Source organism: Rutidosis leptorrhynchoides, chromosome 4, assembly GCF_046630445.1.
Source record: "Rutidosis leptorrhynchoides isolate AG116_Rl617_1_P2 chromosome 4, CSIRO_AGI_Rlap_v1, whole genome shotgun sequence".
Taxonomy (NCBI): Eukaryota; Viridiplantae; Streptophyta; class Magnoliopsida; order Asterales; family Asteraceae; genus Rutidosis; species Rutidosis leptorrhynchoides.
In genome coordinates this window covers 532,937,777-532,950,335 of record NC_092336.1, presented here as the reverse complement: position 1 = coordinate 532,950,335, position 12,559 = coordinate 532,937,777, and positions in this window count along the sequence as shown.

Here is a 12,559-nt window from a genome sequence, read left to right as displayed (position 1 = left end):
TCCAACGAATTAATCGTGGTTTGGCATCTTGTTTCAAAAATAGGTATCTAAGAGCAGAATGGTCGGTATAGACCACCGTTTTAGCTAGAACGAGATATGAACGAAATTTGTCAAAAGCAAAGACAATGGCAATGAGTTCTTTTTCAGTAGTTGTGTAATTTGTTTGTGCTCCTTGTAATGTCTTACTAGCAAAATAGATAGGTTGAAATCGTTTTTCAATCCTTTGTCCTAAAACGGCTCCACTTGCAAAATCACTTGCATCGCACATGAGTTCAAATGGTAGATTCAAATTGGGAGTTATCATTATCGTCGCATTAGTGAGTTTTTCTTTAAGAATATTAAAAGATTTGATGCATTCATCTGAAAAGATGAATGGAGCATCCTTTTCTAGGAGTTTATTCATAGGAGTGGCAATTTTAGAAAAATCTTTTATGAAACGTCGGTAAAAACCGGCATGCCCTAGAAAACTCCTAACTCCTCTAACATTGGTGGGATGTGGAAGTTTAGCAATTACATCTACTTTAGCTCTATCCACTTCAATTCCTTCCTTTGAAATTTTATGACCAAGAACGATGCCTTCTTTAACCATAAAATGGCATTTCTCCCAATTAAGTACTAGATTTGATTGCTCGCATCTAATAAGCATTCGTTCAAAATTAACTAGACATGATTCAAATGTATCACCGAAGACTGAAAAGTCATCCATGAATACTTCCATGCATTCTTCTATCATGTCATGAAAAATCGCTATCATGCACCTTTGAAAGGTTGCAGGGGCGTTGCAAAGTCCAAATGGCATGCGTTTGTAAGCAAAACTACCATAAGGGCATGTGAACGTGGTTTTCTCTTGGTCCTCGGGTGCTATTGGAATTTGAAAGTATCCGGAAAAACCGTCAAGAAAATAATAGTAACTATTTCCGGCTAATCTTTCCAACATTTGATCAATGAATGGTAAGGGAAAGTGATCTTTTCTGGTGGCGTCATTTAATTTTCTATAATCAATACAAACACGCCATCCTGTTACAGTCCTAGTAGGAATAAGCTCATTTTTCTCATTTGTGATGACAGTCATGCCACCTTTCTTAGGTACGCATTGAACTGGGCTTACCCATGGACTATCAGAGAGTGGATAAATTAAACCTGCATCAAGCAGTTTAATAATTTCTTTCTTAACAACATCTTGCATATTAGGATTTAGTCTTCTTTGGCGTTGCACATACGTTTTATGACCTTCTTTCATAAGGATTTTATGTGTGCAATACGAAGGACTTATGCCTTTAATGTCATGAATCTTCCATGCAATAGCTGGTTTATGAGCTTTTAACACAGAAATTAGTTGAGATTTTTCATTTTTAGTAAGAGAAGACGATATTATTACAGGTAATTCAGATTCACCATGTAAATAAGCATATTCCAAATGGTTTGGAAGTGGCTTTAACTCTAATGTCGGTGGTTCTTCTATCGATGATTTGTATCGATATCTGTCTTCCTATTTTAGCATTTGAAGTTCTTCTATTATTGGTTCATAATCATTAGCCATGAGTGTAGCTAACATTTCAGTTTCATCAATTGGTTCAGTTCCTTCTCCTAAAGAACATTCTCCTGTTCCTTGTAATTCTGGAAATTCTTCTAACAATTCTGCATGTGAATCTATAGTTTGAATATAATAACATGTATCATCTGCAGATTGCGGTTGTTGCATGGCTCTATCCACAGAAAAAGTAACAATCTCGTTCTCTATACTTAGGGTCAGTTTCTTACCGAACACATCTATTATTGCTTTAGCCGTGTTTAAGAATGGTCTTCCTAATATGAGAGGAACTCGAGAATCTTCTTCCATGTCCAGAATAACAAAATCTATTGGAAATACTAAAGTATCAACTTTAACTATCATGTTCTCCATTATCCCTCGAGGATATTTTACTGATCGATCGGCTAGTTGTATACTTATTCGTGTTGGTTTCAATTCTCCAAGGTCTAGTTTAGCGTATAGTGAATACGGCATTAAATTTATACTAGCACCTAAGTCTGCCAATGCTTCTATTGAACTAAGACTACCCAGAAAACATGGAATTATGAAACTTCCTGGATCTGAAAGTTTTTCCGGTATCTTATTCAACAGTACTGCAGAACAATTAGCATTCATTATAACAGACGAGAGTTCTTCCATTTTCTTTCTATTTGTCATTAGATCTTTCAAGAATTTTGCATATCTAGGCATTTCTGAAATCACATCAATGAAAGGAAGATTGACATTTATTTGTTTAAACATATCCAAGAATTTGGATTGCTCGGCTTCAAGTCTCTCTTTTCTCATTTTACTCGGGTAAGGAAGTGGTGGTTGGTATGGTTTAACATAAGGTTTTGCCTTAACTGTGTTATCTTCATTAACCTTTTCAACTACCGGTTCTTTTTCCTTATCTTGCTCATATTGTGGTTCTTGTGGAGTAGGAATAGAGTCATCAGAAATTACAGGCATTTCAGGTGGTTTAAGTGTAATACCACTTCTTGTGGTAATGGCTTTAGCCGTATCATTCTGGGGGTTAGCATTTGTATCGCTAGGTAGACTTCCCGGTTTTCTTTCACCTATCAACCTTGCTAGGTTGCTCACTTCTTGTTCCAAATTTTGAATAGAAGCTTGTTGATTTCTAAATGCTTGAGCATTTTGTTCATTGGTTTGTTTCTGAGATGTGAAAAACTGTGTTTGAGATTCAACTAGCTTCGATATCATATCTTCTAAATTTGGCTTTTTATCATCGGTTTGTGGTGGTTTATTTTGAAAAATAGGTCTTTGCTGATTGTAAGTATTATTAGATACTTGTTGATTACTAGGACCTTGTTGGTTGTTGTATGGAACATTTCGGTTATAATTCTGGTTTTGATTGTAGATTGGTCTTGGCAGTTGATAATTATTCCGATAATTATTTCCAGGCCTTTGGTTCATGTATGAAACATTCTCTCTTTGTTGCATTGTTTGTTCAATACTGAGACAATCTTTTGTCAAATGTGGTCCTCCACACTGCTCACAACTAATTCGTATTGAGTAAATATCCTTAGTCATCTTTTCCATTTGTCTATCGACAGCATCTATCTTTGCAGAAATGGAATCAAAGTCATGGATAGAATCGGCTCTAGCTGCTTTAGATGATCTAACGATATCTTTTTCTTGGTGCCACTCATGTGAGTGGGAAGCAGTGTTATCAATAATTTTGTAAGCTTCAGTTGCTGTTTTCTTCATAATGGAACCACCAGCTGCTATATCTATGTCTTTTCTTGTAGTGATGTCGCATCCTTGGTAGAATATTTGTACTATTTGATAAGTGTCTAAACCATGTTGCGGACATCCTCTCAATAACTTTCCAAATCTTGTCCACGCCTCATACAGAGTTTCATTTGGCTTTTGCGTGAACGTAACTATTTCTCCTTGAAGTCTTACGGCTTTAGATGCCGGAAAGAATTGTTTAAGAAAATTTTCAACTAAAACATCCCATGTATCAATCGCCCCTTCAGGTAACGATTCTAACCATTCTTTGGCTTCTCCCTTTAAAATCCAGGGAAATAACATGAGATATATCTGTTCATCCTCCACTTCTCGGATTTTAAATAGAGTACAAATCCTATTAAAAGTACGGAAGATGTTCTTTTGGATCTTTGATGTCAAAGCAGAGGGGTATAAAATACTATTAATTTTTAGCAGAAAATACTATTAAATACGATACAATTTTACACAAGATATTTATTTATTTATAGAATGGATATACTTAAACCTTGCTACAACACTTATAGGCAGTGTACCTAATCGTACAGTAGTGTAGTTTTTAGTAAGTCCGGTTCGTTCCACAGGGAGATCTTTAAGCAAAGCTCAACGCTATATTAGTTTACTTTTATAAAAATACAAATATATATATAAGTAATATTATTATTATAAAGAGGGGTTTTTACCGTTTAATGACCGGTTTGTCGATTTTAAAACTTTAGTCGCAGTTAAAACCTAATGTAAAATATAAAATAAATACAAGACTTTAAATTAAAGCGTAAAGTAAATAACGATAATGAAATTGCGAATAATAAAAATGCGATAAAATTAAATTGCGATAATTAAAAGTACGATAATTAAAAGTGCGATAAAATAAAATAACAATAAATAAAAGTGCGATAATTAGAAGTGCAATTAAATATAAAATAAAGGAAATTAAATATGAAATAAAAGAATTATGCTTATTTAAACTTCCGTAATCATGATGTTTGACGTGTTGATTTTAGTTTTATGCCCATGGGTTAATTGTCCTTTGTCCTGGATTATTCAATATGTCCGTCTGGTTTTTGTCCATAACAGTCCATCAGTCATAAATATAAATTGCAAGTGTCCTTGTCAAATTATTATTATACCCGAAGATAAATATTCCAACTAATTGGGGATTCGAATTGTAACAAGGTTTTAATACTTTGTTTAATGAATACACCAGGTTATCGACTGCGTGTAAACCAAGGTTTTACTACTTTGTTAACAATTACACCAATTACCCTTGAATGTAATTTCACCCCTGTTTTAATTATTCTAGTGGCTATTAATCCATTCCCGTGTCCGGTTAAATGAACGATTATTCGTACATATAAATACCCCGCCCATCGTGTCCGATCGAGTGTATATGGTAATTTATAGGGACGCCCAATTGTAAATCTTTATATTAACATTAACAAACTTTCATTTAGTTAAACAAATATAAAGCCCATTAATAGCCCATAGCCTAGTTTCCACAAGTGTCGTTCTTTTGTCCAAACCCCAATTATGGTACAAAGCCCAATTACCCAATTTTAGTAATTAGCCCAACATCATGATTACCTCGTTTTAAATAAGCATAATAATAACTTAGCTACGAGACATTAATATAAAAAGGTTGAACATAACTTACAATGATTAAAAATAGCGTAGCGTTACACGGACAGAATTTCGACTTACACCCTTACAACATTCGCTAACATACCCTTATTATTAGAATTATAATTAAAATTAAAATATAAATTATAAATATAAATATATATTACTCGTATATATTGAGAGAGAGATGAAAAATATGGATGTAAAATTCGATCAGAATTCGGTTGGCTTTATAGCCAGATTTGATTTTTGGGGCTCCGCGACTCGCGGCAAAAACCCCTTTAAACTCCGCGAGTCGCGGAGAGGTATTTTCAATTTACTCCCTTGGAGTTTCTGGCTGTCGACACTTTTTAATATATATATATAATATATATATAATTAATATAATTAATTATATATTATATTATATTTATATACATAGTTAACTTGTAATTTTTAGTCCGTTGCGTCGAGCGTTAAGAGTTGACTCTAGTCCCGGTTCCGGATTTTCGAACGTCCTTGCGTATAATTTAATATCTTGTACTTTGCGTTTTGAATCTTGTACTCTTGTGATTTCGAGACGTTTCTTATCAATAATTGGAACCTTTTTGATTGTCTTTTGTACTTTTGAGCTTTTTGGTCGTTTGCGTCTTCAAATCGTCGAATCTGTCTTTTGTCTTCACCTTTTATTATTTAAACGAATATCACTTGTAAATAGAACAATTGCAACTAAAAGCTTGTCTTTCTTGAGGAATAATGCTATGAAATATATGTTCGTTTTTAGCATTATCAAATATTCCCACACTTGAGCGTTGCTTGTCCTCAAGCAATATCGTCTTGAAATACTAGAATCACTTTTTTATTCTTCACACTTTGTACATCAGTGATTTCTATACGGCGGTATAAACAATGGTAGTAACGATATGGTTTACAGTCCCACATGACTATAAAAATTTAGATCCATTAAGGAAATTGGATCTTTATGAAAACATTTGATCTTTTGAAAATTAAATCTAGTTTTTATCCTAGATAAGTTTTCCGGAATAACCCTTTATCGGTGTTTGCAAAATATTTTTGTGGGTTTGGTGGGTTTCAGATTTGAAAATTTTAGCTCAAAACTTGCGGTTTTGTGTCACCCACTTGCTAACCTTGTATTTGGAAAGCAACACGTCCAGTTTACTTGTCCCGTATATTACCTTTCGGCAAACTACCGTCCGGTTTTAAAGGAAAGCGTTGAACAAGCAACTGTTTAAGGCAATGTCCCGTGACATGCTTTTGATTATGGTCTATAACGTGTCGGACGCAATTACTATCCTTGGTAGGAGCAATAGTAAAGCTCACCCTTATAATTTGTCGGTCTGGCTCAAGGTCCTGTCTTTGACCATGTTATGCAACCACCGTTCTTACGGTTGACACCCGATTTAGTTCAGGTGACCTAATGAATTCCAGGTGAATTCCTAGGATTTTACGTTCAATGGTAATGAACGCATTGAAAATAGGGTTTTCAGAAAACAAATCGGTTTGTAATTTTTGATCAAAATATTTTCTCGTTCAAGCTCGAGTTTAGATATCATTGAATTCCATGAGTTTGTAATTCTCAATCTTTAAGGTCAATCTCAAGGATTGAGTAATATCAGGCTTAAAAGCTGATTTTTGATCTTTAAGGAGATTATCCTTTCTGGGGATCTGATTCATTAGTCTTATCCAGCTAATTTGCACGGTGCCTCCCCATTGTACGAGATAAATCCTTCTCATGGTTAGGATAAATCTGACCACTTGGCGACCCTGTTTAATGCTGAGGTCCGTGGATTTCCTGCTGATTTTAGTGATGACTTTTCTAGATTTTTCGTCAACCTACAGCTGGTCTGAACGACAACTTCATGACCTAAATCAAGAAGCGCGTTTCTTTTTCGGAAGACTTTACTTCCTTTTAATGATGGAATTGATTCATCGTGTAGATCCATCTCTTCTTTTCTTTCATTGGGTAAAACAGTTTAGTTTAGTTCAAAGCAAAAGTATTTTCAGTTATTTGTTACAAATATATGTGACATATGTTTAAAATAATTTGGTAAATTTTCCCACACTTGGCTTTTTATTTTTCTTTTTATCGTCCTCTATTCCATTTTAAATGAATTTTAACATTTTAGTTTGTTTCTCAATTTATGTCCTTTCCGAGGTAACAATAATTTCGGTGTTAAAACCTAGTTTTATCGTTCATAAATATGTATAAACATGATTTGAATTCATTTAATTGAAAATAAAAAAATTTTACTAGAATTGGGTAGTCAGTATATAAGACTAGGGCTGTTCTTTTTTATCAGAGAGCACTAGATTCTAATACAACTACTGCTTTACTAGTATTTTTAATGGTAACCAAGTGTTTAATATAAAAATTTTAAGATCCGAAAGAATTTAACCCCTTCCCACACTTAAGATCTTGCAATGCCCTCATTTGCAAGAAATCAGTAACAATTTAAATTATTGAGGGTGATTTGTGTGAAAATGATTAAATTTTTACCAAAGTTTCCAAATATATTGGCGTTTGTTTGCTGAATGATAAATGGTGCACATCAATTGTTCATTCCGTCTTGTTGTTATTTCACATACATGTTGCATCATTGTCGTCAAAATTACTTGCTTTTGCTGAACTTAATGCCAGTCTTTGAAAATGCGTTGTTTTACCCTGTTGTGTACATAAGATAAACTGCAAACATATATACATATTTTTGAAGTTTGGTATATTACCCCACATTCAAAAATTATTAAAATCTAAGAATAAAAGTTAGATAAATATAAAAATGATTACAATATTAACAAAAAATATTAAACATATCAATAATTACAAATTACAAAATAAAAATAAAAATAAGTAAACTAAGGATGATATTGGTACCAATAGGGGTTCCACGCATAACCATAAGTGCTATAGAATGCCTCGGCAGGGTCATACGTAGGATATGGTGGCTGCATCTCTATCGACCAAGGAGGGAAGACGGGTTTCGGTGTAGGAATATAGTTTCTACCTATATGTTGGCAATGACCTATGATCTGGTTCTGATGAACTTGCCAATCTTCAAATGCTCTCTGTCTAGCATTTTCGTATTCCTGAGAAGCTATAAACCTTTGCATTTCTTGCATCTGGTTCCCCCCTCCTACATTACCTTGTTCCTGGTTTCTCTCTACCTGTGGATGTCTACCATTGTATCGTACTGCGGCGTTGTTTCGCCGCTTCAAAACTTTCGCACCATGGTACACATTTAAACCTATAGTGTCGCGGGGTTCCGGCTCTTCTACTAATAATCCCCCCCGACTTATATCCACACCGAGATATTCACCAATCAAAGTAATAAAAATACCACCCCCTATTATGCTATGTGGACGCATCCCTCGAACCATAGCTGATAAATAATAACCCACACAATATGGTATACTTACAGCGCTGTGTGGGTCTCGAATACACATATGGTAAAACAAATCTTGTTCATTTACCTTTTCTTTGTTTTTACCCCTTTGTGTAATCGAGTTAGCTAAAAACCTATGTATTACTCTTAATTCGGCTCTATCTATATCCAAATAAGAGTAGTTTCCCCCTTTAAAACGGTGGTGGCTTGTCATTTGACTCCACACACCGTGTGTATCAAAATTCTCATCTATTTTCCTACCGTTTAGTATCAATCCTCTACAATCGGCAGACGCTAATTCCTCAGGCGTATATATACGTAAAGCCTGAGCCATGTCTAGTAAAGACATGTGGCGCATCGAACCGCCTAACAAAAATCTAATAAAAGAACGATCGGTTAAACTAGCTACCCGATCATTCAACTCTATACTACATAACAACTCTTCACACCATACTTTATATACAGGTCTGCGTATGGTGAATAAACATATCCAGTCATTAAAATAAGAATTACCATACCTCTGTACCAGTAATTCCCTAATTGGCCCGGCCAATTCTACAGCTTCCAAGGGTCCCCATTCTATGACCCTCGGTACCTCAACAACCTTTGAGTGAAGAGTATGCAAACCCCGTTGATATTTTGGATAATCTATCCAAAGTCTGTCAAATCGCAAGTTCGGGTGCAACTGTTCCAAGTGCATATCTGAAAAGGTCATGACTGGATGAGGTACATCCTGCTTGTAGTAGTTATCTACCTCCTGTTGTTCCAAGTTCTCAGCAGGAGCGTGACGGGCTTGGGATGAAGATTCACCCCTTTCAGTCTGCAAAACACATCAAACACAAATTTTGTGCATCCAAATATGCATTAGTGTCAGCAAAATCATAAATCAAAATAATTACAATGACATTATCAATTTATATCAAACTTAAGCTTATTTTCACATTTTTATCAAATCTACACTTTTTCAAATAAGCATATACGAAAATTTTCGCCAAGTTCATAAGCATTCAACTCAAATAACATGTCAAAATAATCATTACTAGCAAATAAACAAGTCTCAAATGGCATTATCTTTCAAAAATCAAGTTCATGAATTTTGGACTTGAAAAAGTCCACTTTAATTCTCAAAATCATGTTTAGGCTCAAAGTTTGGATCATTTAACTACCTAGACATGTTACACTACTCAATTTAGCAACAATTCATGACAAAAATCGGCCATAACCTGTTTATATCAAAAAGCCCCAAATTTGCTCAAGAACACAAACCCTAGATTCTAAAGATTTTGAAGTTTTTGGCTTCAAATCATGTTAACAAGCATCAATCTAGGTTATACATGCATAATATACTAACAATTTAACACTAATTACACTAAAAATTAACAAAATTCAAATTATGAAAATATGCTCAAGAACACACTAAAATTCGGATTTAAAGGTGATTTGGGGTGTAATTGTACCTGTTTTCTTGAGTAGTTCCTAGATATCATCCTTCTCAACATGATTGTAGTGAAAAATTTGAAGATTAACGGTGAAAAATCGAGTTTTTGGGATGATTTTCGTGGGTTTTCGGGTGCAGTTTCGCTGTTATTTGGGTGTTTATGTGTGTGTGAGAGTGATCAGTTCGAGCAGCTAGTTTTATTTTTTTTCTGTAATTTGGTCCCTCCGCGAGTCGCGGAGGTTTTAACTTAAAACTCCGCGAGTCGCGGAGTTATTTTTTTTTTTTTTTTTTTTTTTTTTTTTTTTTTTTTTTTTTTTTTTTTATATAATCTTTAACTTATAAAACAATTAAGAAATTAATTTTAAAATTTTGTTTCCCTTGTTAGGACGAGGTCGTTTCGGATCGATGTCCTAGTCCGTCCCTCGACAAAATTTTAAAATTTGTCTTTTTGTAGCGATTGTTTTAAAAGCTAAGATTTTTGGGTTTTTTAATGTTTTTGGCATACTTTAAATCAATAAGATTAAAAATAATGATAATAAAAGTTCTCGTCCCTCCCTCGGGTAAAGCAATTTCGGTTCAAAGACCTAGTCTTCAACTTACGACGAATTTTAAAAATCATATTTTTAACTTAATGAGATAAAGTAAATTTTTGTTTTTAAATTCACACAACTTAAATATAAAATTCAAAATTAATATTAAAAATTCAAAATTCACACCAAACTTAAAATTTGAAATGCATAAAATTAAAATTTCATATTTTAAAACTTAAAAATTCACACCAAACTTAATTTAAAAATTTATAAATTCATACCAAACTTATATTAATTTTTCAAATATTTACAATTTTAAAAATATTGTTTTTACAAAGTTTACAATATTAATTTAAGATTTAAATATTAATTTTAAAAACATGGTAAAAATAAATTTAAAAATCTTTTTGTCTTTTTATCCCACTTTAATCAATCAAATATTATCAAAAATATGCGCCCCTCTTTTCGGTAAAGTAATTTCGGTTCCAAGACCTAATTTAACTCATGACGAATTTTTGAAATATTTTGGGTTGATTGTTTAAAGATATTTATACCTTAAGAATAAACGTTAAATTTCGCAGTGATGTAATAAATTTTTGAACGATATCAATAATTTCGGTCGCCAAACCTAATTTTATTTAATACCAATTTAATACTTTTTAGCGAACAAATTAGCGTTTATTATCAAAAGGTTAAAAATAAAAATAAAAACTGTACAGACATACCTGTGAAATAGATTTCTTAGTTATATGATCTATTATATTCATAAGATAGTCGGTTTAATTGGTTTTCCATGGCTGCATAGGCGTAACCTCGAGCATTCATTGTCTTTTCTTCTAAACATATGAACGGTCCGTCTCTGCATAAAGTAACAAATTCGGTATTTGAATAGGTTTGATTATTTGAACATTTACCTCCATGTGACCATTTTCCGCATTTGTGACATTTTTCTAGGTGTCGTGCTCTTCTTTTCGCTGCGGATTTTGATTTTCCTTTACCAAATTGTAACTTATTATCTTCGCATCTGGATCCTTTTCTAACTCCGTCCATTCTTTCTCTGATTACTGATACTATTTCACTCGGGAGTATGTCATTATTACGTTTAGTGATCAAAGCGTGTAGCATTAGACCATGGTTTAGTTCACAGGCAGTCTTCATTTTGTAAAAACCTAAAAAAAATAAAAATTCAGAATGGGGGGAGAAGACTAGTTCTTTAGGGTCTGCTAGGGAAAGACCATACGTGTTCCATTTTCGAGAACTACACGAAAACAGACAATCTAACTCTAACAGAAATACATATTATCCTTTAAAGACTTGATTCTCCCCACACTTAGTTAGCTGTGGTGTCGAAATTGTGATTAACTTCGTTGTCGACTTCCATTGGACCATGTATGTAATGTTTAACTCTGTGACCATTAACTTTAAATTCAATCCCATTTGAATTTATCAATTCTATCGTTCCGTATGGGAAAACTCTTTTGACTATGAATGGTCCAGACCATCTTGATTTCAATTTTCCAGGAAATAGCTTGAATCGTGAATTGAAAAGAAGAACTCTGTCTCCTTCTTTGAATTCTTTTGAACTTCTGATTCTTTTATCATGCCATTTCTTCGTTCTTTCTTTATAGATTAACGAATTTTCGTATGCTTCATGTCTTAATTCTTCTAATTCGTTTAGTTGACTTAATCGTAGACGTCCAGCTTCTTGTAAATCAAGATTACATGTCTTCAAAGCCCAAAATGCTTTGTGTTCAATTTCTACTGGAAGATGACACGCTTTTCCATACACAAGTCTAAAAGGTGTGGTTCCAATTGGAGTTTTGTAGGCTGTTCTAAAAGCCCAGAGTGCATCCTCCACTTTAATGGACCATTCCTTTGGATTTGATCCTACGGTTTTCTCAAGAATACGTTTTAAAGCTCGGTTTGTATTTTCAACTTGTCCACTTGTTTGTGGATGATATGCGGTGGAGATTTTATGAGTTACTCCATATCTTTTAAGAACTTTCTCAAGTTGATTATTACAAAAATGAGTACCCCGATCACTTATTAAAGCTTTCGGTGTTCCAAACCTTGCAAAAAGACGTTTTAAAAAGTTGACTACAACTCGTGCATCGTTAGTTGGGAGAGCTTGTGCTTCCGCCCATTTAGATACATAATCAATGGCTACGAGTATATATAGATTATTATGAGATTTTGGAAATGGACCCATAAAGTCAATACCCCAAATGTCAAATACTTCACATACTTGGATGACATTTTGTGGCATTTCATCACGTTGACTTATTTTTCCGGCCCTTTGACATGCATCACAGGATTTGCAAAGAAGGTGTGC